This window comes from Vipera berus (assembly GCF_964194415.1).
Source record: "Vipera berus genome assembly, chromosome: Z".
Taxonomy (NCBI): Eukaryota; Metazoa; Chordata; class Lepidosauria; order Squamata; family Viperidae; genus Vipera; species Vipera berus.
In genome coordinates this window covers 39235366-39259415 of record NC_138205.1, presented here as the reverse complement: position 1 = coordinate 39259415, position 24050 = coordinate 39235366, and positions in this window count along the sequence as shown.

Below are 24050 nucleotides of genomic sequence, written 5' to 3'. Positions count from 1 at the left end.
GTGCTTGAAGGGCAACCTCTTGGTTGAATCATAACCATGATGTGAAAGTGACAAGAGTGTTGGATTTATCTGGGCATCTGTCCCAATTGTTAGAAAGGGAGCGAGAAGAGCTTAAAGAGCAAAATCTTCTTACTGTCCAGAATTCATCCCATGAATGAAAGTGTCCCAGGATAACATTGCAAGATCCAATCTGGGTGAGTCATCGGGACCAGAGGTTGAGTTTGTGCTGGGGTCCCCAACCTCAGGGAACTTCTCTCTCACCAGAACGTCTCTCTCTAGCAGAAACACTCTGCTAGAGAGAGAGGTTCCTGAGGATGGGGTGCCTGGCACAAGTCCCAAAGCTCGGAAGACTCAACCTCTGGTCCCAGCGATGATTCTTGCAGAATTCATCTCACTCGAATTTCATTTCTTGAAACCACATTATTCTAGCAGACATGTCAAACACAAGGCCCGGGGGCCAGATCCGGCCCGCAAAGTGGTTTCATGTGGCCCGCGAAGCCATCCTGGAAACAGTGAGGGAACGGCCCCCGCTGCCTTGGCCCTGGCCCAGAGACCCTCCTTCTACCAGAGACCCTCAGATCTGTCCCACTCCTGCTCAGGCCCCCATAGGCACCCTTGATGCAAACGATGTAGAGCTGGCCACGCCCACCCAGTAGGCCATATGCACTCTAGCCACACCCAGCCAGTAGGCCACACCCACCCGGCCCCCTGAGGGTAACTGCAATACTGATGCGGCCCTCAATGAAATTGAGTTTGACACCCCTGTGGATTCCAATCTTAGAAACCTGTCTGGCTTGAAAAAAAAAGGATTATTGGAAAATAAAGACCAGCATGGGCGATTCACTTCCTTTTACCTTTTACCTCTCTGCTCTAGTTCTCAAATGTTATGAATGTATAGTGCATAAGATTTACCTTCTCTTGTCAAATATTCTACTTGCCTGTGGCTTGTTTGGGTAGAACTGTGCTTCTCAATCTTGGCAATTTTAAGATTTGTAAACTAACTTGCAGAATTCCCCAACCAGTCCACATACCTTAAAATTGCCAAGACTTAAAAAAAAAAAGTTTACTTCCAGTTTTCAGCAAAAATTGCCCACTGTGGACAATAGATTCACTTAATGGCTGTGGTGTTCACTTAACGACCATGGCATTCACTTTACCACCACCGTATTCGCTTTACAACTTTGGGGCTCAGTTACAGTTGTATCCACACTAGGCATTTGGTATGGAATTGAAACAGCTTGTTGATTCATTTCTATAAGGCATCCATGTTGTTGTTGTTAGTTGCGAAGTCGTGTCCGACCCATCGCGACCCTATGGACAATGTTCCTCCAGGCCTTCCTGTCCTCTACCATCTTCTGGAGTCCATTTAAGCTCACGCCTAATGCTTCAGTGACTCCATCCAGCCACCTCATTCTCTGTCATCCGCTTCTTCTCTTGCCCTCAATCTTTCCCAGCATTAGGCTCTTCTCCAGTGAGTCCTTCCTTCTCATTAGGTGGCCGAAGTATTTGAGTTTTAGCTTCAGGATCTGGCCTTCTAAAGAGCAGTCAGGGTTGATCTCCTCTAGGACTGACCGGTTTGATCGCCTTGCAGTCCAAGGGACTCGCAGGAGTCTTCTCCAGCACCAAAGTTCAAAGGCCTCAATTCTTTGGCGCTCGGCCTTTCTTATGGTCCAGCTTTCACTGCCATACATTGCAACTGGGAAGACAAGAGCCTTGACTATACGCACTTTTGTTGACAGGGTGATGTCTCTGCTTTTTAGTGTGCTGTCTAGATTTGCCATGGCTTTCCTCCCCAGGAGCAAGCGTCTTTTAATTTCTTGGCTACAGTCCCCATCTGCAGTGATCTTGGAGCCCAGGAAAATAAAATCTATAAGGCATCCATATAACCTGTAAAACAAGCCTTTATGAAACCAGTGAGATTTACTTCTGAATAAATGTATACCTTGAATTGTCTTATAAATGAAACAATGTGTAATAGTTGGTTGAAACATAAATAGAAAAGCTGAGTACCTTTTCTAGTCCCTACAATTTTAGTAATTAAGTTACTATGTTTATTATTGTTTTAATTATACCCTTCTATACTTCTGAATCAAAATGAATATTAAACAGATGCACAATGGGCATGGGGGGAATGTATTTTTAAACAAGTGCTATAGTGTAAATTAGTGTAAATATAATGAATTTTTAATTAATTTAATTAGAGCCTTGCTAGAAATTTTGCTCTAATTTGGCAAGTTCTAGTTTTGTCTTAGATATGAAAGCCAGCTGGGTGATTTTGGGCCAGATACCCTCTCTCTCAGCACAACTTACCTTACAGGGTTGTTGTTGTAGGACAACAGGTGGAAGAAAGAGTATTAGTACATGCATTGCTTTAACTTATTTATAAAAATAATAAAGTGAGGGTACAGATAAATTAAAAATAAAGTAAAAATAATTGATTTGGATTTTTATGTGGCTGCAAAGATAAATTACATTTTTCCTATTAAACCTGCTAACGTGTGATGGAGCGAAGCAGGTTTACGTATAGAAAAAGCACAATGCCTTCTAAAGTGTGGGAACTTAATTGCAATTCTACTTGCAGGGGAAGAACCATTATTAAATGACCTTAAAAGAGCTTGTCTCCTAGAAGCTCCTTTGGGAACTGTGGATTTAATAGCATCCAACTGTAGTAATTTACATAACAAGAAGTCAGACTCTGCGACGATGAATGAAAAGAAAAAAAAATACAGGTACTCCTCGACCTACAGCAGTTCGCTTAGTGACCATTCAAAATTACAATGGCACTGAAAAATGTGACATGACTGTTTTTCACATTTACAGCCTTTGCTTTGTAAACGGTCACGTGATCAAAATTCAGATGCTTGGCAACTGGTTCATATTTATGACCGTTGCTGTGTCTCAAGGTTATGGGATCCCCTTTTGCGAACCTCTGACAAGAAAAGTCAATGGAGAAACCAGGTTCTCTTAACAACTGAGTTTCTACTGCAGTGATTCCCTTAACAATTGTGGCAAGGTTGTAAAATAGGGCAAAACTCACTGAACAAATGTCTCACTTAGCAACAGAAATTTTGGGCTCAATTGTGGTCGTAACTCGAGGACTATCTGTATGCGGAAACCACTGGAAACTCAAGTGGGAGATAGTGCTTCTTGGTTCTTAGATAATAAAAGGTAAAGGTTCCCCCGCACATGCGTGCTAGTCGTTTCCAACTCTAGGGGCCGGTGCTCATCTCCATTTCAAAGCCGAAGAGCCAGCGCTTGTCCGAGGACGTCTCCATGGTCATGTGGCTGGCATGACTAGATGCCAAAGGCGCATGGAACGCTGTTACCTTCCCACCACAGTGGTCCCTATTTTTCTACTTGCATTTTTACGTGCTTTCGAACTGCTAGGTTGGCAGAAGCTGGGACGAGTAACAGGCGCTCACTCTGCTACGCGGCACTCGGGATTTGACCCGCCAAACTGCCGACCTTCTGTTCGACAAGCTCAGCGTCCTAACCCACTGAGCCACCATGCTATATGTAATGACTCTGAAGGGAAGACAGGAAGCAGGAAAACAGGATGGAGATTAATATAAATTGCAGAGAAAGCAACAGGGCTGCATAAATAAACAAGTGGCATACCTCATAGGTGTACACTTCTCTATCATGTGCTTCTGCCACGTGATAGAAAGTATCTGCCAGGAAGTTACCCATTTCCACTTTCCAAGATATAAATAGAAAATTTTATTGCACTTTCTCAGATATAAACTTGTAAGTGCATGGAAGGGAGCAGACCATAGTTCAGAAAGAAACCCATTATACATTTGGGTAGAGGTTTTCGCTTTGTAGGGCTGAAAAGAAGTCGTTAGCAGCTAGTGGATCTGTAGATCCAGAGCTCTGTATGCCTGAACATGAAGGGAATGAAGGGAATAATCACTAGGTAAGCGAAAGAAAAAGATAGCAGTCCCACAGCAGCAAAGGCCAGGTGGATGGTCTCATTTTATAGAGCATTGAAGTTTCTAGGATCTCAATGGTGGAGCCTTAGACAAGCTGATGGCAGGTATGTAGGTTTTCATCAGAATTTCCATACTGCAGACATGTCAAACACAAGGCCCGGGGGGCCGGATCCGGCCCGCGAAGCCATCCTGGAAACAGTGAGGGAATGGCCACCACTGCCTTGGCCCTGGCCCAGAGACCCTCCTTCTGCCAGAAACCCTTAGATCTGTCCCACTCCTGCCCAGGCCCCCATAGGCACCCTTGATGCAAATGATGTACAGTATAGTTGGCCATGCTCACCCAGTAGGCCATATGCACTCTAGCCACGCCTACCCAGTAGGCCACGCCTACCCTGGCCACACCCACCAGGCCCCCTGAGGGCAACCGCGGTGCTGATGCGGCCGTCAATGAAATTGAGTTTGACACCCCTGCCGTACTGCATTCCATCTTAGGTTTTTTCTTAATGCCTGAAACCTAAAGCTTTCACAAAACCTTTTTTGGTAACCATGTTATGCAAGAGATGTTCCCCTGCTTTAGCAGTAGAGGTAGATAACAGTTCGCTTGAAGTTATAACAGCACTGAAAAAAAGTCACTTATGACCTTTTTTTCCACATTTATGACTGTAGCAGCATCCCCATGGTCACATGATCAAAATCCAGATGCTTGGCAACTGACTCATTTATGACAGTTGCAGTGTTTCAGGTTCACATGATCAACTTTTGCGAGCTTCTGACAAGCCAAGTCAATGGGGAAGCCAGATTCACTTAAAAACCATATTAACAGCCGTAGTGATTCACTTAACAGTTATGGCAGGAAAGGTTGAAAAATGGGGCAAAATTCACTCAGCAACTATCTTGCTTAACAACTTTGGGCTCAACTGCAGTCATAAGTTGAGGACTACCTGTATGTAAAGAATCCCTTGGATTTTGGGGGTGGAGTGACCTCTTAACACTGAGCTGAAGAACAGATATTACCAGCTGCACATTAGAAATGCAAGCATAAATTCTGACATGGTTTGGATAAAGGCAAGCTGGTTAGGGTTATTTGCCCTTTAACCCAGTGTCATCTGCTTTGACTGGCAGGCCTTCTCCAAAACCCAGCCCTTTGTTCCCTCCATTTCCTTCTACCTGATTATTTAGCCCAGGACCACTCAGTGTCTTCTGCATCCTGGAGAACACATTTCTTTTAAAAATAAAATTTGGTCTTCAAGAGCTAGAGAAGGGAATGTGGTGATGATAGTGGCATTTCTGGGAAAGGATCGCAAGACAAAACAAAGTGTGTGGTGGGAGTTTTTTTTTCAAAGGTTGTCCATGCTTGATTTAATCAGAAAAGCCAGGATTTGATGGTTCTGCAATAGACATACTTCTTCTGCAAAATTCCTTGAATAAGGAACTCTTCACTAAGTGCTTTAGAAGCAAGATGAAAAACTGTCTAAAATCTAGAAACTACACAAGGGAGATATTTCACTTCCTTGGTAGACATTCTACTGTTTGGCCATAGGAGTAGGCATTCCTGAAATCTCTTCAAAAGACCAAAAGACGGGCACTGGTTTACCATAGATAGGAAAAACTGTTTCTGAAAAGTTGAGGCAGCTAGAACATACAACATACCAAAACACCCACAGCTCTACCATACTTAAGCTTATTCACTGGCTGGAGATTACTGCTTCCATCAGATGTTGCTGAAACCAGGGCTTTTTTTTCTCATAGAACGCTCAGAATGGAGTTCCGGCACCTTTTTTGGATGGAACCTTGTAGGGTAAGCAAGGCGGGTTGTATGACATGTGTGAGTTCCGGCACCTTTTTCTTTTACAAAAAAAGCACTGGCTGAAACTAATAAATACTGAAGGGATATAGGCATTTTGGTTTTACACTAGAGTCCCAGCTCTTTCAATAACCCACTGTTAGAAAGGCACAGAAGGGTGTTTTACATTGGCATCAACATTGCAACAGCAGTTGCTAAGTTTAAGTGAGGGAGAAAAATGGCCATTTGTGGCAGGGAGAAATGGGTTAGAACTTTGTTCTCACTTAGTGATCCCTAATTCCAATTAGCTCTCCTATGGTAGCTGTATTCAGCTGGCTCAAAAATCTGCTGTATGGATCCTATACCACTTAAGGTAAGCTGTGCAACCAAACATTTGCATAGAACTGAGGAAGTCAAAAAGGTAGGAAGGCCATTTTCATGGAGAGTTACCAGGCTGGATAAGGCTGCAGTTGTTCAAAGAAGACAACATTTTCTGTCTTTCGATTCAGATTACGACACCACACCCTTGAAACCTGGTGACCAAGGGAACAAAGTTCATCTCTTTTCTGCGTGGCCAGCTGGTGCAAGTAAGTTGGTAGGTGTTGTTTTAAACATTGAATCAATCTTTAGTTGCATGTGATAATATAGTGAGAACTCTCCACTTTCAGTTTCATGTTTCAAATGATATCAGTGACATGAGAGTTGAGAGAATGAGCTCCCAATAAATGGTGAGAGAGAGATTTGATGTTTAGAACATCCGGATCCAGCTGTGGATTAGGAAATGGGATTTGAGAGGTACTACCTGCCCAAGACATTTTGTTTGTCTGGCACCAAATAGCAAATTCTGTCCAGCCCCCATCAAATTTTTTTATTATTATTATTATTATTATTATTATTATTATTATTATTATTATTATTATTATTATTATTATTATTATTATTATTATTATTATTATTATTATTATTATTATTATTATTATTTATTAAATAAATTTGTTGTCCCATAGGGCATCAGCCAATTTGTCCTATTAAAGTCTATGGTCATGAACCTTAATTGCCTTTGTAAGAACTCTTCTGATATTTTTTTTGTCTAACTTGGGATATAAGCAAAATGTAGTTTATAATACAGATGTAGCATAACTTCTTAAAAATATGAATTATATTTTTTCATTATAATCCCTTTATGATTTCATACCATGAGAAAGAATATAGTAAGGTAATCTTCAGCTTACAACAGTTCATTTAGCGACTGTTTGGTTACAATAGCACTGAAAAAAGTGATTTATTGTTTATTTATTATATTTTTATACCGCCCTTCTCCCGAAGGACTCAGGGCGGTGTACAGGGCAATAAATATAAAAACAGAATACAAAAGTTAAAAAATGATTAAATATAATGCCCAAATTTAAAATTTAAAACAATAATTAAAAACATATTAAAACCCCAACCCTAATCCATCAGACCAGGTCAGATTGCTCAAATAAATACGTTTTTAGATCGCGCCGGAAGGAGCGAAGGTCGGGGGCCATCCGGAGCTCAACCGGCAAGTGGTTCCACAGGTCTGGCGCGCCCACAGAGAATGCCCTCCCCCTGGGGGCCACCAATCGGCATTCTTTGATCGGAGGCTCCCTGAGGAGGCCCTCTCTGTGGGAGCGCACTGGACGGAGGGAAGTTGACGCTGGCCGCAGGTGACAGTTTTTTTATGACAGTTTTTCACACTTATGACCACTGCAGCATCCCTATGGTCATGTGATCAAAATTCAGATGATTGGCAACTGACTCATATTTATGAGGCTGCAGTGTCTTGGGGCCATGTGATCACCTTTTGTGACCTTCTGGCAAAAGCAAAGTCAGTGGGGAAGCCAGATTCACTTAACAAGTGCAATGATTCACATAACAACTGTGACTAGAAAGATGGTAAAATGGGGCAAACGTCATGTAACAACTGTCTCACTTAACAACAGAAATTTTGGGCTCAGCTGTGGTTGTAAGTTGAGGACTGCCTGAATAAAACCCGTGATTTACCTTGGCATTTGTAAAGACAATCCCACAAGGTTTTTTCCCCTCCATCTCCAGCATGAAAAATGTGCCAATATCAAATAATTCCTCACTGCTTTTTCACTTAAGATCTGGTATCTCAGACAGCTACTCCATTCTATGTGAAATGCTCATGGCAGGGCTGGTTTTGCTTATGAAGTAGGACAAGCAGCACAAACCAACCAGAACTCAACTCATTTTACGTTTCGGAACTTTATTGTTTAAAGTAGAATTCTTTAGTTCTTATTCTGCCTTCTGATACTTTAGAGTCCTGCTACATTCAAGATATTGCAGTGCTATATTTTCCTACACAATAGCTGCATTGTCCTTGTGACACCTGCCAAACTGGATGCAGCAGGCCCAGAAGAGGCTGAAAAAGGCGAGAGCCTTTCTAACAGCAGCCATCCCCCACTTCTTCTCCATAAAGAACCAGCTACATCTAACTCAACCTCCAGCCACTTCCAGAATCAGCATGATGCCTCCACTCTCACTGGTGAGTATTATTCTACTACCTGAAAACTAAGTTCAGTTAATCTCCTGAATAATGAATACGCCTGTCTGCACCGTAGAACAATGGAGTTTGGTAGTGATTTCTTCTTCTTAGGAAATACTGGGAGCTGTAATCCAGCAAAAAGGAATGTGACTTTCATTAAACTCTCAAGAATTCCCAAGATTCTTCTTTCCAAGAAAAAGCTCTAGGGAATTAACCCTGCAAGGTCAGTATCATGTTGTGGTGTGTAGAAGTGCCCTGAACATGAAGAATCTGTATTATCATATGTTTCAGAACAATTCCTAGGAGCCCCAACTAGCATGAAGACTGCTGGTGATAGTTAGCAATATTAGTTGGAAGGGACCTTGGGAGATCCAGCCCCCTGTTTGAGCAGGACACCCTATACCAGGGGCCCCCAACCCCTGGTTCATGGACCAGCACTGGGCCACGGCATGCCAGCAACCAGTCCGCACAAACAGGCAAAGCCCCATCTGTGGGATGCAGGCAGCACACAAAACCATGCATACTCCAGTCTGCGGAAAAACCTCTTTCCATGGAAACAGTCCCTGGTGCCCAAAAGGTTGGGGACCTCTGCCCTATAACATTTCAAACAAATGGTTGTCCAATCTTTTCTTAAAAGCCTTCAGCAATGGGGCACCCATGACTTATGAAGGCAAGGCATTCCACTGGTTCATTGTTCTCACCATTAGGAAATTTCTCTTTAGTTGTTTAGTTGCTTCTCCCCTTGATTAGTTTCCATCTATTATTTTTTTGGCTTGCCTTCTGGTGCTTTGAAAAAAAGATTACCGTATCTCCCTCATCTTTCAGTGGCTCCTCAAATATTGGAATCTATCGCTATCGTGTCCTCCCTACTGTAGTTCTTCTTTTCAACTAGACTAGACACACCCAATTCCTGCAACGGTTCTTTAAAAATTTTAGCCTCCAGCCCTCTAATCATTCTTGCTACTCTTCCCTGCACTCTTTCCAGGGCCTCAACATCTTTTTTATACAGGCAATCCTCGAGTTATGAGTGTTCACTTAACGCTCGTTCAAAGTTATGTGATCAGCGTCCCCTAGTGTTTACGAGCAAGTTCCAAAATTATGACTATTGCAGCACCATGGCAGTCATTCGCCCTTACGAGCAACCGCACAGACTCTGCAGTATTCACCCTATTCCCTTCCCCACTCCTCACAACTGCTTCCCCTTCCCTTCCTGCCATGCCACAGTCACTTACCTTGCAAAATTTGTCTCCTCTCTGCTGCTGTTTCTTTCCTTTGAGGGAGACGAGAAAAGCTTGCAAATGCTTTTTGTGCTGACAATGTAAATTCCTAGGTGCCGTAATATTGCGCGAGTTCAAACATCCATTTTTTGCAAAAGAGATCATGGCCCCCAGAAGCTTCTATTCTCTTGGGGGGAGAAGTGTTTGCTTCATTTGCATGCCTTTGGGGCAAAGCATGGAATTGGAGTCGGCCGGGCACAGGAACCAATACTGCGTGGCCCGGTTGAGCGGCTTGCTTGCATGCGCCAGACTTAGTTTGAGAGCAGGAACGAAGCCTTCAAATGAGTGGGGAGGCATTGCGGGGCCAGGTACCTTGCACCCACATCCAAGCTGACACCGGTGGCAACCAACTGAGTGGCCATGTTCCCCCTCCTCAGCCAGCCAGCCACCCCGCCCAACCTAGTCCTCGCTTGGCTGGCCAGCTGCCACAAATCCTTCCCACTCTCCTCCTCCTCCTTGTCCTCCTCACTCAAGCGGCAGCAGGAGCTTGGGTTTCTCGGCTCTGCCTGAGTGGAGGAAAATGGAGGCGCAGCAGCAAGATTCCTCTCAAACAATAAGACCAGGGTGCGGTGCTTGCTTGTATGCGCCGGCCTTATTGAGAGCAATCCTGCTGCTGCGCCTCTGCTTTCCTCCACTCAGATGGAGCCGAGAAACCCAAGCTGCTGCCACTAATACACTTCTTATCTGAAGGGAGACTTTGGGGGAGCTGCATTCTCTCTCTGTGAGCAAATGAGGCAGTTCAGGACGAAGCAAATTCGCTGATGGTTTCAAATCACAAGAAGATAGATTCTAATTGAACAGTAGGAAGCATTATTTCTAGTAAGAGTTCAGTAGTTGAAAATGAAACCCAATTATCCAGAGAGTGTAAGACCATCCATCCTTCAGGAGCTAAACAGGACAGTGACCTGGTGGAGATACTGCTAATAAGAATTCTGTGTGAGAGGGCTGCATTTTGTCCCTCACTTCACTCCCCTTTTGTGAAACTATGGTTGAACTGCTGGTCAGCCCAGGTTTTCATATGCCTAACATTGAAGGCTGCAAAGACCCCATATTGCTTTATGCGGACCATGCTGCAGTTATTTCTGGTATACTTCTTGGCCTTAAATGTGCAATGAGAACTACAGATAATCCTTGACTTACAATCATTTGTTTAGTAACCATTCAAAGTTACAACAGCACTGAAAAAAACTGACTTATGACCAATTCTCACACTTATGTCCATAGCAGCATCCCCACAGTGACATAATCAAACTTTGGGTGCTTGGCAATCAGCGTGATGGTTGCAGCACCCTAGGATTGTTATCTGCAACTTTCCCAAGGAGTTTTTGACAAGCAAGGACAATGGGGAAAGCCAGATTTGCTTAATGACCACATGATTCACTTAACAACTGTAGTAATTTGCTTAAAAACCATGGCAAAAAGATCATAAAATGGGGGCATTGGTCGCTTAACAACTGCCTTGCTTGGCAATTAAAGTTTTGGGCTCAATTGGGGTCATAAGTCAAGGACTGTCTGTATTGCGCATTATCATATTCAAAACAGGCTGGAAATACTTACCAGAAATCTTACTGTGTGGTTTTTGCCAAAAAGCCAAATTAATGAATATAAGTAATTGACCAGAACAAGTATACCCCTTTAAATATCTAAAAGTAATTTTTCATGATTCTGGAAATCTTATAATGTATAGATGAAGCAAATGGCAGCCTATCAAAAAAAAAAATTTTTTTAACATCAAAAGAGGTGAACTACTACCTCTCCAGCATTAAAGGTTTTTGAAGGTAAAACACTGGACAAAATATTTTATGTAGCTAAGGTTTGGCCCGTAGAAGAAGAAAAACATCCTAGAAGCCAGTGACACAAGCCAAGTTTTAAAGGTTTTCCTTTGCTACAGGTAATCCTCAACTTATATCCATTCATTTAGTGACCATTCATAGTTACACAATGGCACTGAAAAAATTAACTTATGATCATTTTTCACACTTGCCACCCTTACAGGATCCCCATGATCACGTGATCAAAATTTGGATGCTTGGCAACTGGCATGTATTCATGACGGTTGCCAATGTTCCCGAGGATCATGTGATCCCCTTTTGCAACCTTCTGGCAAGCAAAGTCAGTGGGGAAGCCAGATTCACTTAACAACTGTGTTACTGACTTAACAACCGCAGTGACTCACTTAACAGCAAAGCAAAATTCACTTAACAACTGTTTCACTTAGCAGCAGAAATGTTGGGGTCAACTGTGGTCATAAATCGAGGACTAAATGTATACAGTAGCCAAAGTTATTTTTGTAGCAATGATCAAATAAGCAATGATTAACATCAAATTAACTTCATAATCATTCAATTTGTTCAATTTTTTTTGGTGTTATGTGGTTATTTCTATTGCCGATCTTTGACTGTAAAGAAGACATTTGGCTGATTTATGCTACTCCTACATCACCAATGGCCAAAGTCCCTGGATTACTACGGTCAAGGCCTATATTTTGAAGCATGCTTATAAGCCAAGGATCCCTCTATTGAGGGCCTGAAAGGTTAAAAAAAAACGGGGGGGGGAGGGAGCTTGAAAGAAGGAAGAACAATTTGGTGCCAAACCAATGGCAGCAGTTCTTTTAAAACATATATTTCCTGCTAGTACCTCAGCAATGTATATTAACATTTATCAAGCCAGGGATAATTTATCAAGTGTTGTATTTATCTTGAATATTAGAGTCAGAGATAAGAATAATTTGTATAACATTTGTGTCAGAACTGCAGTCTTGGTCAGGCATTTCCTGGTTCAGAGTTTATTTAGCCTTTATGTTACATCATTCTTTGAGGATACTGAGTTAACTACTAATAAGGAAATGAAATAGTATATTGTTTTATGAACATACTATACAACCTTTCTGTCATAGGAATGTCATAAGAGCAACCGTAAGTCTTAACTCTCTGCCATCTTTAGCCTAGATTCTTTTTCTTGTGGACTCAAACTTTAATATGTGTCATATTCATATATAAAAAAAGGGTTAGGATAGACTCCCCAAGTTATGTCTACTAGAGTAGATCAAATTACAATCACAAACCTCCTGGTTCACTAAACTGAGGAATTTTGTAATAAGCTGTGGCCTTCCTGTCTCTTGCGTAACAGGGGAACGATCTAAAAAAGAGCTGCCCAAAGAATTAAGGACATAGAAGCACAAAATGACATAGCTATCCTTAGTAAAAAGGGATGCGGTGGCTCAGTGGGTTAGGACGCTGAGCTTGTCGATCAGAAGGTCGGCAGTTTGACGGGTCGAATCCCGAGTGCCGCGTAACAGAGTGAGCTCCTGTTACTCGTCCCAGCTTCTGCCAACCTAGCAGTTCGAAAGCACGTAAAAAATGCAAGTAGAAAAATAGGGACCACTACAGTGGGAAGGTAACAGCGTTCCGTGCGCCTTTGGCGTCTAGTCATGCCGGCCACATGACCACGGAGATGTCCTTGGACAAGCGCTGGCTCTTTGGCTTTGAAACGGAGATGAGCACCGGCCCCTAGAGTTGGAAATGACTAGCATGCATGTGCGGGGGAACCTTTACCTTTTTATCCTTAGTAAGGTGGGCAACTTGAAATGTCTGAGCAAATACAAATGTACTTTTCAAGCAGACAACTATTTGAAATTACACCTGCCAAAACATATTTACGCAAGTGAGATTTGAACAGCTTGACACAATGGTCAGATATGGGAGATTCCACTCTATACCCTATAAAACAGAGGTCCCAAATTTTTTGGGCACCAGGGACCAGTTCCATGGAGAAAGGTTTTCCCACGGACTGGAGAGTGCATGGTTTTGTGTGCTGCCTCCATCCCATGGATGGGCCTTTGCTTGTTTGTGTGAACCAGTTGCTGGCATGCCGCGGCCCAGTACTGGTCCACGGACTGGCGGTTGGGGACCCCTGTTATGACTCTGCATCTGCAGAGCGGCAGAGATCAAGGACCTGGCTCACATCCTATTTGATTGCTGTCTGTATAAGAGGGTGAGAGACAGATACCTTGGCCTATACACTAAACAAATGACCCACTGGGATCCCCATATCAAAATAGCTTACCTTATGTGCGGCCAGAATTTGAAAATTACATTTAATACAGCACAGTACCTGAGCAAAGTTGTTCGGTTGAGATTGACATATGTGAGACTGAGTGGGGTACATTGTAGGGGTGATTGTGAAATATAATTTTATCATGTTTATTTACATATTAAATTACTGTATTTTATTCCTATTCCATTTTAAATTGTTTTTATTACATTTTAGTTAATAAAGTGCGTTTGGAACTCTGCACCTTGGTATGGCCCGTGGGCTAATTAATTAATTAATATAAAGAAAAGGAGTGTGTGCAAATGGTTTGGTAGGATTTTGTTACCTGGGAGTTCGAATAGTTTTTGAGTGTGGTGTGGAGATTAGAATTGGTTTAGGGTGTCTGGAAATTGTTTAGACCTCTTTTTTGGAAGAGGTCTAGGACAACTTGGCATGGTCAGCTTGGTGTAGCCAGCTCATTGCCACCAATTAGCCACTGCCAAGTCATAGCAGGACAACTCAACACAGCTAATTTTCCTTGGGGACAAATTGCCGTTAGCAACCAGAGGGAGAGCGGGGTGGGCTGGTGGGTGAGCAAGCAGGTGAGCAGAGCACAGAGCAGGGGCAACGGTGGCCAAGGGCTTTCCATTTTCACACACATACACACACCTTGTTACCACTGCTGCCTCCACATCGAGCTCCTGGAATCCCAGAGTTCGGCATGGTGATGGTGGCAGCAGTGGTGATGGGGTGTATGAAAATGAGATCGCCCAGCCTCCACCACTTCCCCGCCACTTGCCCTGCCCACTGCTGGCCCTGCCAAATGGCCTGAATAATGCTGCCATCACTGAATGGACCAAATTCCAAACAGCTTGGAGGTTGGTGTGTTGATGTTGGCAGAGTATGTGAAAATGGGAAGTCCCTGTTCTGCGCTCTGCCCACCCATCCACTCACTCACTTGCCTGCCTCGCTCTCCCTCTGGTGGAAAGTATGCCACTGTCATTCTTCATTCTGCCCAGCCAGTCACTCACCTGCCTGCCCAGCTCTCCCTTTGGCTGCCTGCAGAGAGTTGTCCCTGCGGACACCATTTTGTGGTGGTGAGTAAGCAGAGGAGACTCCGGAGTGGCGAGCTGGCAGCAGTGAGCTGGCTTGCCGAGCTGACTGTGCAGCGTTGTCCCATTCTGTGCAAGTAGAGCCGCCATTCAATTGAGCACTCCTGCTGCTGCCAACAAGCTGTTTGGTAGAGTGTTATATTGTGGATCTATGGCAGTAACTCCACAAATTTGCTTTGGAGCAGCAGCAACAATGGTGACATGATGTAAACCCTTTGAGATGGACCAAGTAATATTATGAATACTAAAACTACTGTTATTCTCTTATAGTTGTAGAATCTTGTGAATCTGAAAGATTCCATCTCCCTGCTTTTATCTATGAAAGAATTAGAGAGGGTCACGTCTGGGATGTTTTTCAATTATATTTCTGCTTTGGACTCAGATTTCTCTTATCTGACCATTGTCTTGGTCGTTGCTCTTTCTTCTCTTCCTCAAAGTCATTCTCGGAGCCCAGTGCAAAGCAACAGTGATGTATGGAGCTGCTGGCTGATCACTAGGAAACTCTCTTCTTGGCTGCTTTGTGGTACACCTTTCATGGTGGCCTTAAATAAAATTCTCCTCCATGCATGCGTCCTGCTGCCCAGCTTGAGGGAATTATCTCCCATGTTGTCTGTGGGCTGAACAAGCTGGTTGCTGTCAGCTGTTCTTTGGATGCCTGGAAGGCTGAGTGTGGATGAGGGTGACATTGATCTGTGTTTGGAGAGATTAGATGGGGGGGGGGAAAGTTACGGTTTAACCCACAGACTGATGATGTGTTCTAATTTCCTTGACCTGGAGACTGAAGTGTTTCCCCAATTGGTTCTGGATGGTATGACACTGTTGTCCTGAGAGTGTGCAATCTGAGGGTCTTCCTGGATTCACACCTTTTGCCTGAAGAGCAGATGACAGCCGTGGCAAAGTGGGTCATTGCACCACTGCATCTTGTCCTCCAGATTCACCCATTCTTGGACCAGAGGCCTTGTTCATAGTCACTCACACCTTGATTACTTCCTGATTGGATTGTTACAATGTATTTTTCATGAGACCTCCCTTGAAGACCATTCAAAAGCTTCAGTTGGTCAATAATATAGTGGTATAGATAATTATGAGTGCACTTTGTGGCAACTCTATAAACTATACCAGTTTTCAGCAGGATTCTGGGTATGATTCAAAGTGCTGATTATCATCCTTCATGGAATGGGATCACAATCTGTGGGTCTATGTTCTTCTAAGAACATCTGCCCCTAGATAGGGAAGGCATGCTCCATATCCCCTCTTTTTAACATTGCCTTTTCAATGGCAGCCCCTCTGCTCCAGAAGGATTTCCCTAATATACAATGGGCCCCAACTCTGCTTATGTTTAAAAAATCTAATAAGACTTTTCTTCTTGAGAGGAACTGTGAGGATTGTGCCTAAGGAGGGGGAGGTGATATGATAACTCCAGTAAACCAGCAGTTTCCCAGGAAGGAGGGAACTCATTCCAAGGTGGGGAGGGGTAAGACAAGAGGCAACATAGTCCGGAGCTGGATCAGGGACAGAGGAAGAAGATAGTCTCAGAATTTAGGATATCACTCCTAGAATATCTCAGAGTTAAGATTAGGGTGAGAATAATATACTTTAGTCTGGCAAGATGTCCATTTGGTGTGAGCATATAAAGAAGTTTGCTGGATCGTTCTATGATGTTCTTGTGCTGGGCTTGATAGAAGTCCCCTTTTGGTTAATTATCAAAATTAATTACCATGTTTGGTTGCCAGTTCTTATTTAATATATTGGGTTGCTTTTGAAATGCTGTGTAACCATATTTTTTTTCCTGTTTATTGCTTGTTTTGGTTGTACTCCACCTCTAGAGTAATATTATTTGAGTTGAGTAGCCCTATAAATCTGTTAATACACTTGAAAGTACTCATGTAAAGAGGGCTTGTTGCAACAAAAAGAATTGTTCCCCCCTTCCCCTACATATTGATCTAAGCCTTTACAACATCTATTGAATATATTTGGTGGAAGGAATTACCGGTAGTTGAAAAGTTGCCAAGCCTACTGCAGAATGGAAAATAGCCTAGCAATGAGTTTAAATATGTATTTAAACCTAGCAGTTCGAAAGCACGTAAAAATGCAAGTAGAAAAATAGGGACCACTACAGTGGGAAGGTAACAGCGTTCCGTGCGCCTTTGGCGTCTAGTCATGCCGGCCACATGACCACAGAGACGTCCTCGGACAAGCGCTGGCTCTTCGGCTTTGAAACGGAGATGAGCACCGGCCCCTAGAGTCGGAAACGACTAGCACGCATGTGCGGGGGAACCTTTACCTTTACCTTTATTTTTTTTCTTACAAAAAAGCCATTGAGTTCAGCCAATTTAAGGGCTTGTCATATTAACTGAAAAACAGCTAAGCTCCAGGACCATAGGCATGCACAACTAATGCATTTTTATTTATTTTTTGAATAATAATGCACAGGAATGCACTGTAAATTTGGTTCATCCACACTATTGGTTTTTAATGGTCTTTGGGAGATGAGAATGGGTGGAATTTCAAAATGTATGAATCACTGCTAGTTCTGCAATATATAATAGGAACAGTTTAGGCAGCTGCATAGTGCACAGACATTTTCTTGAGGGTAATATACAATTTATGAGAATCTTGGTATTTGTTTTGCTCATGTTGGGTAAGTAGAGGAAATGTTTAGTCCATTTAAAAGAGGAACAGTTTACAAGTTTGGGCAATGTTTGTGGGATTGCCAAAAACCAAAGCATCCTAAAGTAAACTTCTGGCATTTCAGTGCCTGGTTGAGTACATTCTCTTTGTGGATACAATCTGACTTGAAGTCTAGAAGCATGGAAGGCAATAATTACAGCTTAAGGTAAAGGTAAAGTTTCCCCCGCACATGCGTGCTAGTCGTTTACGACTCTAGGGGCCAGTGCTCATCTCCGTTTCAAAGTCAAAGAGCCAACGTTTGTCCGAGGATGTCTCTGTGGTCATGTGGCCGGCATGACTAGACGCCAAAGGCGCACGGAACGCTGTTACCTTCCCACCATAGTGGTCCCTATTTTTCTACTTGCATTTTTACATGCTTTCGAACTGCTAGGTTGGCAGAAGCTGGGACGAGTAACAGACGCTCACTCTGTTACGCAGCACTCGGGATTCGACCTGCCAAACTGCCAACCTTCTGATCGACAAGCTCAGCGTCCTAACCCACTGAGCCACCGCATCCCTCTATTACAGCTTAGTAACCAGTAAATTAGTTGGTGAATATAAATTGAAACCACACAGAATCTTGTGGCAATTATTTATTGGCAAAATTTTCTGGACAAGTCTCTGGGCTTTTATGAATTGTAATCCATAAAAGCTTATGCCACAATGAAGTTGTATTTAGGATGCTATAAAATTCTTTATTATTATTACCATAAATATGGCTAGGTTCAGGCAACCCAAAAACGGCTGTCAAATGCAAAATCATCTTCTCCTTGAATATTCTTTTTTATTTCATTGTTACTTAGGTGCCAACAAACAGGAGTTGATTCCTGATAACTACACAGTGTCCCAGCAACTTTATAATTTCATCCTCCTACAAAGTGGTTTATGTTTTTGTGTGGGCATAGTAGTTGTTGTTAACATCTCAACTAGCTCCCCTAAAGCATAAATTCCATAGACTGTACACCCTCTATAGAGAAACTCAGTAATCTACAATCTATTACTATCTATCTATAGGAGGCATGTCAAACTGCTGGCTGGATGCATCATACTAAAACTGCTCCCACCCCATTGCCGGCAATGGGGAAAAAGTCGCGATACATCGCGCAATGTCACATGATGTCACGACTTACATGCCTGATCTATAGCAATCTGTCACATTTCTGCCTCTTATTGGCAAATAATAAAGAGTTTTCTGGAAAAAAAAGAGGGGTCAAGTTGGTCTAAAGGCATGGAGTTCATCCAAAGGTATTCCTAAAATTAAGTTCTAATAAGATTTATACGACAAGTCAACATGGACCATTCGCTTTCACAAAAAAGTTCCTCTAGATCTGTGTTTTCGGCCTGACTACTTTAAGATAGATGGACTTCAGCTCTTACAATTCCATAGACAGCATTCTGGGGACTTGAGGTTCACATGTTTTAAAGTTGCCCAGGTTGGGAACACAGATTTTGAGTGTAATCTTTGAGTGCAACAAGTACAGGCCTGAAGTTCTCCACAAGATGGCGGGATGCCACTCCCAGGAAGCAGTTTGATAGCCAACTTTGAATTGAAATGAAACAACTTGCACCTGATTGGAGCCAATTACAAAATTTTTCTAATTGCTTTGTGGTTAGTGCTGGATGAGGTTGAGCTGACCTTGCATTTAGCTTCTAGCAAGGGGTAGGTATGCTGAGTTGGTAGTGTCCTAGCAACTACTCGTTCTTCATTTTTGTCATCATCTCCTGAGCTACAATATTATCATACAATCTACAGTCATAAAATGGTAACAAAGAATAGAATGGAATTTTGAAGCTATTGACTCCAATCCTCCAACACTACAAGGAATGCAGAAGCTGTTTCAGCATTCTGGTAGGGGAAGATCTTGCCTCTGCTGCATACATTCTTTTCTCCAGGGGCCAGACTGACTCAAATTTTTTCCATAGGATTTGTTTTTCATATCCTCTGGTCATTTCCTTCCTTTATTCAGATTTCCAAAGAATATAAGGTAAAGGTAAAGGTTCCCCCGCACATGCATGCTAGTCGTTTCCGACTCTAGGGGCTGGTGCTCATCTCCGTTTCAAAGCCAAAGAGCCAGCGCTTGTCCGAGGACGTCTCCGTGGTCATGTGGCTGGCATGACTAGACGCCAAAGGCGCACGGAACGCTGTTACCTTCCCACCGGAGTGGTCCCTATTTTTCTACTTGCATTTTTACATGCTTTCGAACTGCTAGGTTGGCAGAAGCTGGGACGAGTAACAGGCGCTCACTCTGTTACGCGGCACTCGGGATTCGACCCGCCAAACTGCCGACCTTCTGATCGACAAGCTCAGCATCCTAACCCACTGAGCCACCACGTCCCAATAATGATAGCTTCTGCAGAATAAGAAGTATTTCATATATTCACCACCAAGAACATAAACTTACAAGGTAGAACTACTGCCATCACAACTAAATGCTCTGTAAACCCACATCTTACTGACCTGTCAATATTGACTGGGAAGTTGGCCTAACATAACTGGCAGTTGCCAAGCAGGGAAGGCTGCCTTGAAGCTTAAATGTGAGGCAATTTACTTTCTTGGGAGCTAAATAGCCTTTAAGGTACCATTTAAAAGATGCTTGGTGTATGTTTCTTTTATCCTGCTATTGTTTCTGGCCCCACTTTTAAAAGAGTACCAAATTCTGCAAACCCAGTTTGCCAGAAATTAGGTAGATATACACACAATATATAGGAATGCCTGTGGAGATTCTTAGTCATCTAGGTCATAGCTGTCTCAAAGGTGCTTTTTCAAAAGGCAACTGGACTGTTTTTCCCTGAGTTTTTCTTTCAGAGAAAAAACAGTTGAATTGTCTTTTGAAAAAGTACCTTTGCAATATAAGAACAGAGAAAATCTGTATTCTTGCTGTGTTTATTTGCCCATGAAAACCCACAAGGCGGCAGCAGAGTTCTTTCTTTGCAAGAGCATTGCTTAGACCAGTGTTTTTCAACTTTGACAATATTAAGATGTGTGGACTTCAACTCCCAGAATTCCCCAGTGAGCATGAGAGTAGAATTCTACATATCTTAGTGTTGCCAAGGAGAGGGAGAGAGAGGGAGAGGGAGAGAGAGAGGGAGAGAGAAAGAGAGAGAGAGAAAGAGAGAGAGAGAGAGAGAGAGAGAGAGAGAAAGAGTACAAGTAATCCTTGATGTACAACCATTCATTTAGCGACCAGAGTTACAACAGTAACTCAGTCCAACAATAAAGTGATTTATGACTACTCCTTGCAGCACCCCTATAGTTACAGGATCAAAATTTGCATACTTGGCAACCAGTATGTACATGTATGTATGTGTGTATGTAGGCACGTAGCAGTGTCCTTGAGTCACACAATCACTATTTGCAGTTTTCAAACCAGCTTCCAACAGGCAAAGTCAATGGGAAAATCATATTTGCTTAACAACTACGTGATTCACTTAACAACTCAGTGATTTGCTTAACAATCATGACAAAAATGGTCGTAAAATCAGACTAGACTCTTTTAACAAACACTTTGATTAGCGATGAAAATTCTGGTCCTAATTGTCACCTTATGTCAAGGAATAAGGACAGTTCAAATCCCTTTGTTGTAAGCTGTCCTGTTTATTTTAAAAAATATATATAAATGATTCAATAGCTTAAGAGCGCAAATCACTCATTTTAAGGGAACACATTTTTGATATCCCATTATAATGTTTGGCAAAATGTCTTATAATGTACTTTGAAATAAGTTAGAGTTGCATAATCTTATGGCCAAACCCTTGTTCACCTAATGTGACCAAATCACTTTGAATATAATACACACACACACACACACACATATACATATATGTTAAATGTTTGTTAAGTATTTTAGAATACCTTGCTAGGCCCCAAACACGGGACAAATCTTATTGCCTGTTTTAGCCTAACCCAAGGCCATCCACAGGCTGTAGTCACAACAGTGACAGCTCATATTTGTGTAAATTTTTTGGATTGCTAACAAAGAATTAAAGGGAGACTAATATGGCCATTTCAAACTCATTTGTTCTCATCAGTTAGCCATACCCTTCTAAGATTTGTCCCGTGTTTGGGGCCTAGCAAGGTATTCTAAAATACTTAACAAACACTTAACACATATCTTCCTTGCCTCTCAGCTAACAAAGCGAGAAAGAGCCTGTGGCCTAGAGGTTAGAACAATTGCCTAATGTGCAATCGGCCCAGGTTCGAATCTCAGAAGGGTATGGCTAACTGATGAGAACAAATGAGTTTGAAATGGCCATATTAGTCTCCCTTTAATTCTTTGTTAGCAATCCAAAAAAATTATATAGATAGATAGATAGATAGATAGATAGATAGATATAATCTTCAAAGTGATTCCAACATCATTTTGTGTGTGTGTGTGTGTGTGTGTGTGTGTGTGTACTAAATGATGTTGGAATATTTTTTATAAACTCATCTGTGTGATCCTATTTATTCCTCTCTAACAGGTCAGTATACTAGCTATATTATATCTGGGGTGTGGCCAGTGAATATAAACAATTTGATTTCCTGGGCCACAGGCTTCTGATTGATTCTTCTTTCTGCCACTACTCAAGGTTAATTCAGTGTTCTTTGAATGTTTAGTTATAAAGGTACTTTAAGATATCCACATGGGGGGAATCTCATAGATTTTATAGTGAATGCAGCTCATGTGATGAGGGATACCTTTTATCACTAGAGTAATTGACATCTACTGTCAATCTTTAGCTTTCTTGTCTTTTTAGTGTATTGCAAAATATGAAATTGTCTTAGTTTCCGCAACATTCAAATCATAGTGTAAATAGCACACCAGCTGAAATGGCGCAATATGGTAAACTGCAATTGAGAAAAGCTTGTGATATTCTATAGCTAGGCTCATCTTAGAGACAATTCAGCTACTTGAGACCAAAGGGCTTGCCTCACTTTCCCCTTTGCTAATCAAACCATCTCCCTTGTCTCTCCTCATATTTTCTCATCAGATTTCTGCAACAGCAGCAATCTGCCCGAAGTGGAAATTATCAGCCTTCTGGGGGAACAACTGCCCTTGTATAAACTCCGGGCAGACACAGTATTTGGATATGACCACAAAGATTGGATTCAGACACCTCTGGTCTCCTGTGATGCTGCTGATGCCCTCACATTCAAACAGGTCGAAGAGACCCTGAAATACTTCTGTAAGTAATGTCTGGGGAGAAGTCAAATCGATCCATGAGTATAACAATAATTCTTAGTTTTTAAATGTCTTTTTGACTCCTTAGAGTCGGATATACATGCTGTTTTGGAAAATTACCATAACTTTGTGAGGTAAACTGTTATTATCGGTGTGGTGTAAAAGGAGAAGCTGGGTGTCTGTCAGCTGTGAGATAATGATCTGACTGCAGTTGGGTCTGGGAAATTCTGAAAGAACTGAGATGAGGCTTCAGTAAAATAATTCCCACTTCTAATAGCTATCCTCGTATGTTGCTCATAGTGGTATATGTCTACACCCCTGCAGAACTCAACTGCTGGGCTTTTGACTTTGTGGATCACATGGTATATCTTTCTTACTCATGAAAATTTAAGCATTTTTACAGTACTCGGAAGGGCTAGCTCCTTGCCAATCCTTTTTTATTTAATTAAGCTACCTTTTTTTAAAAAAAGTAGTCATTTGTGATAAAGGAACAAGAAATGTTCCCCAGGATTGTTGTTATGAGAATCTGTAAAAAGAACAAAAGAAAGGCCTGATTTTTCATAATGTGAGATGAGACTGACACCACTGCATTGTATATGTTTCTATGAAAATAATTCCCACTGGGCTCAGGAGGATTTAGGAAGTTGTCTTAGTTCCTAAATCTTTCTTAGGACTCAGTGTGTCCATTATGCTATTTTTCAAAGCATAGTTACAAATCTCAACCAACATAATCCGGTTGGACAGACTCATCAGCAATGAGCTTCCTAAAAGTCAAGTAGCTTTGAAGGTGGATTTTTATGGGGCAAATACTGTCATGAGAATTTATTAACCTTCTTTGTTCGGTTCTGGATTGCCCATCTGCTGAGCCTGTATAAATATATTGAATCATAATCACTAGGTTTGAATTGCACACAAAGCCACAAAAAACTAATCATTTCTGATGTGATCAGCAAACCATCACAGCCACCTCTGCCCTGCTGCTTTGTGAACTTTTTACCTGGTTTTGTTTTGATTTTACCCTCTGAGTGCTTGGTAAATTTAGGAAGATGCTTTCTAGTGAATTAAACCTTTGAGCTGTCCTTTAGTCCAGACTGATCTTTGTGTGGAAGGAAGAGGCTGGGGTGGTGTCTAAATTTGCATTATTTGAAATTTTCCAGGTTTTCCAGAGATGAACAATATTATGTTGTGCATTATTTTTACAATGTTTTAAAATTATTTTGTATTTTACTATATGTGTTTGCGTATGTGTGAATCTCTATATATTTCCCTTATCCCTTATATTCTATAATGTATACAGACACACACTGTGTGTGTGTTATGTGTATGTATGTGAGACATACACACACATAACACAGAGAGAGAGAGAGAGAGAGAGAGAGAGAGAGAGAGAGAGAGAGAGAGAGAGAGAGAGAGAGAGAGAGAGAGAGAGAGAGAGAGAGAGAGAGAGAGAGAGAGAGAGAGAGAGAGAGAGAGAGAAATCTCCTTTATCCAATCTATCCTGTAACAACAATACACCTGGAAACAGAACCCAGGATTAACCCACACACACAAA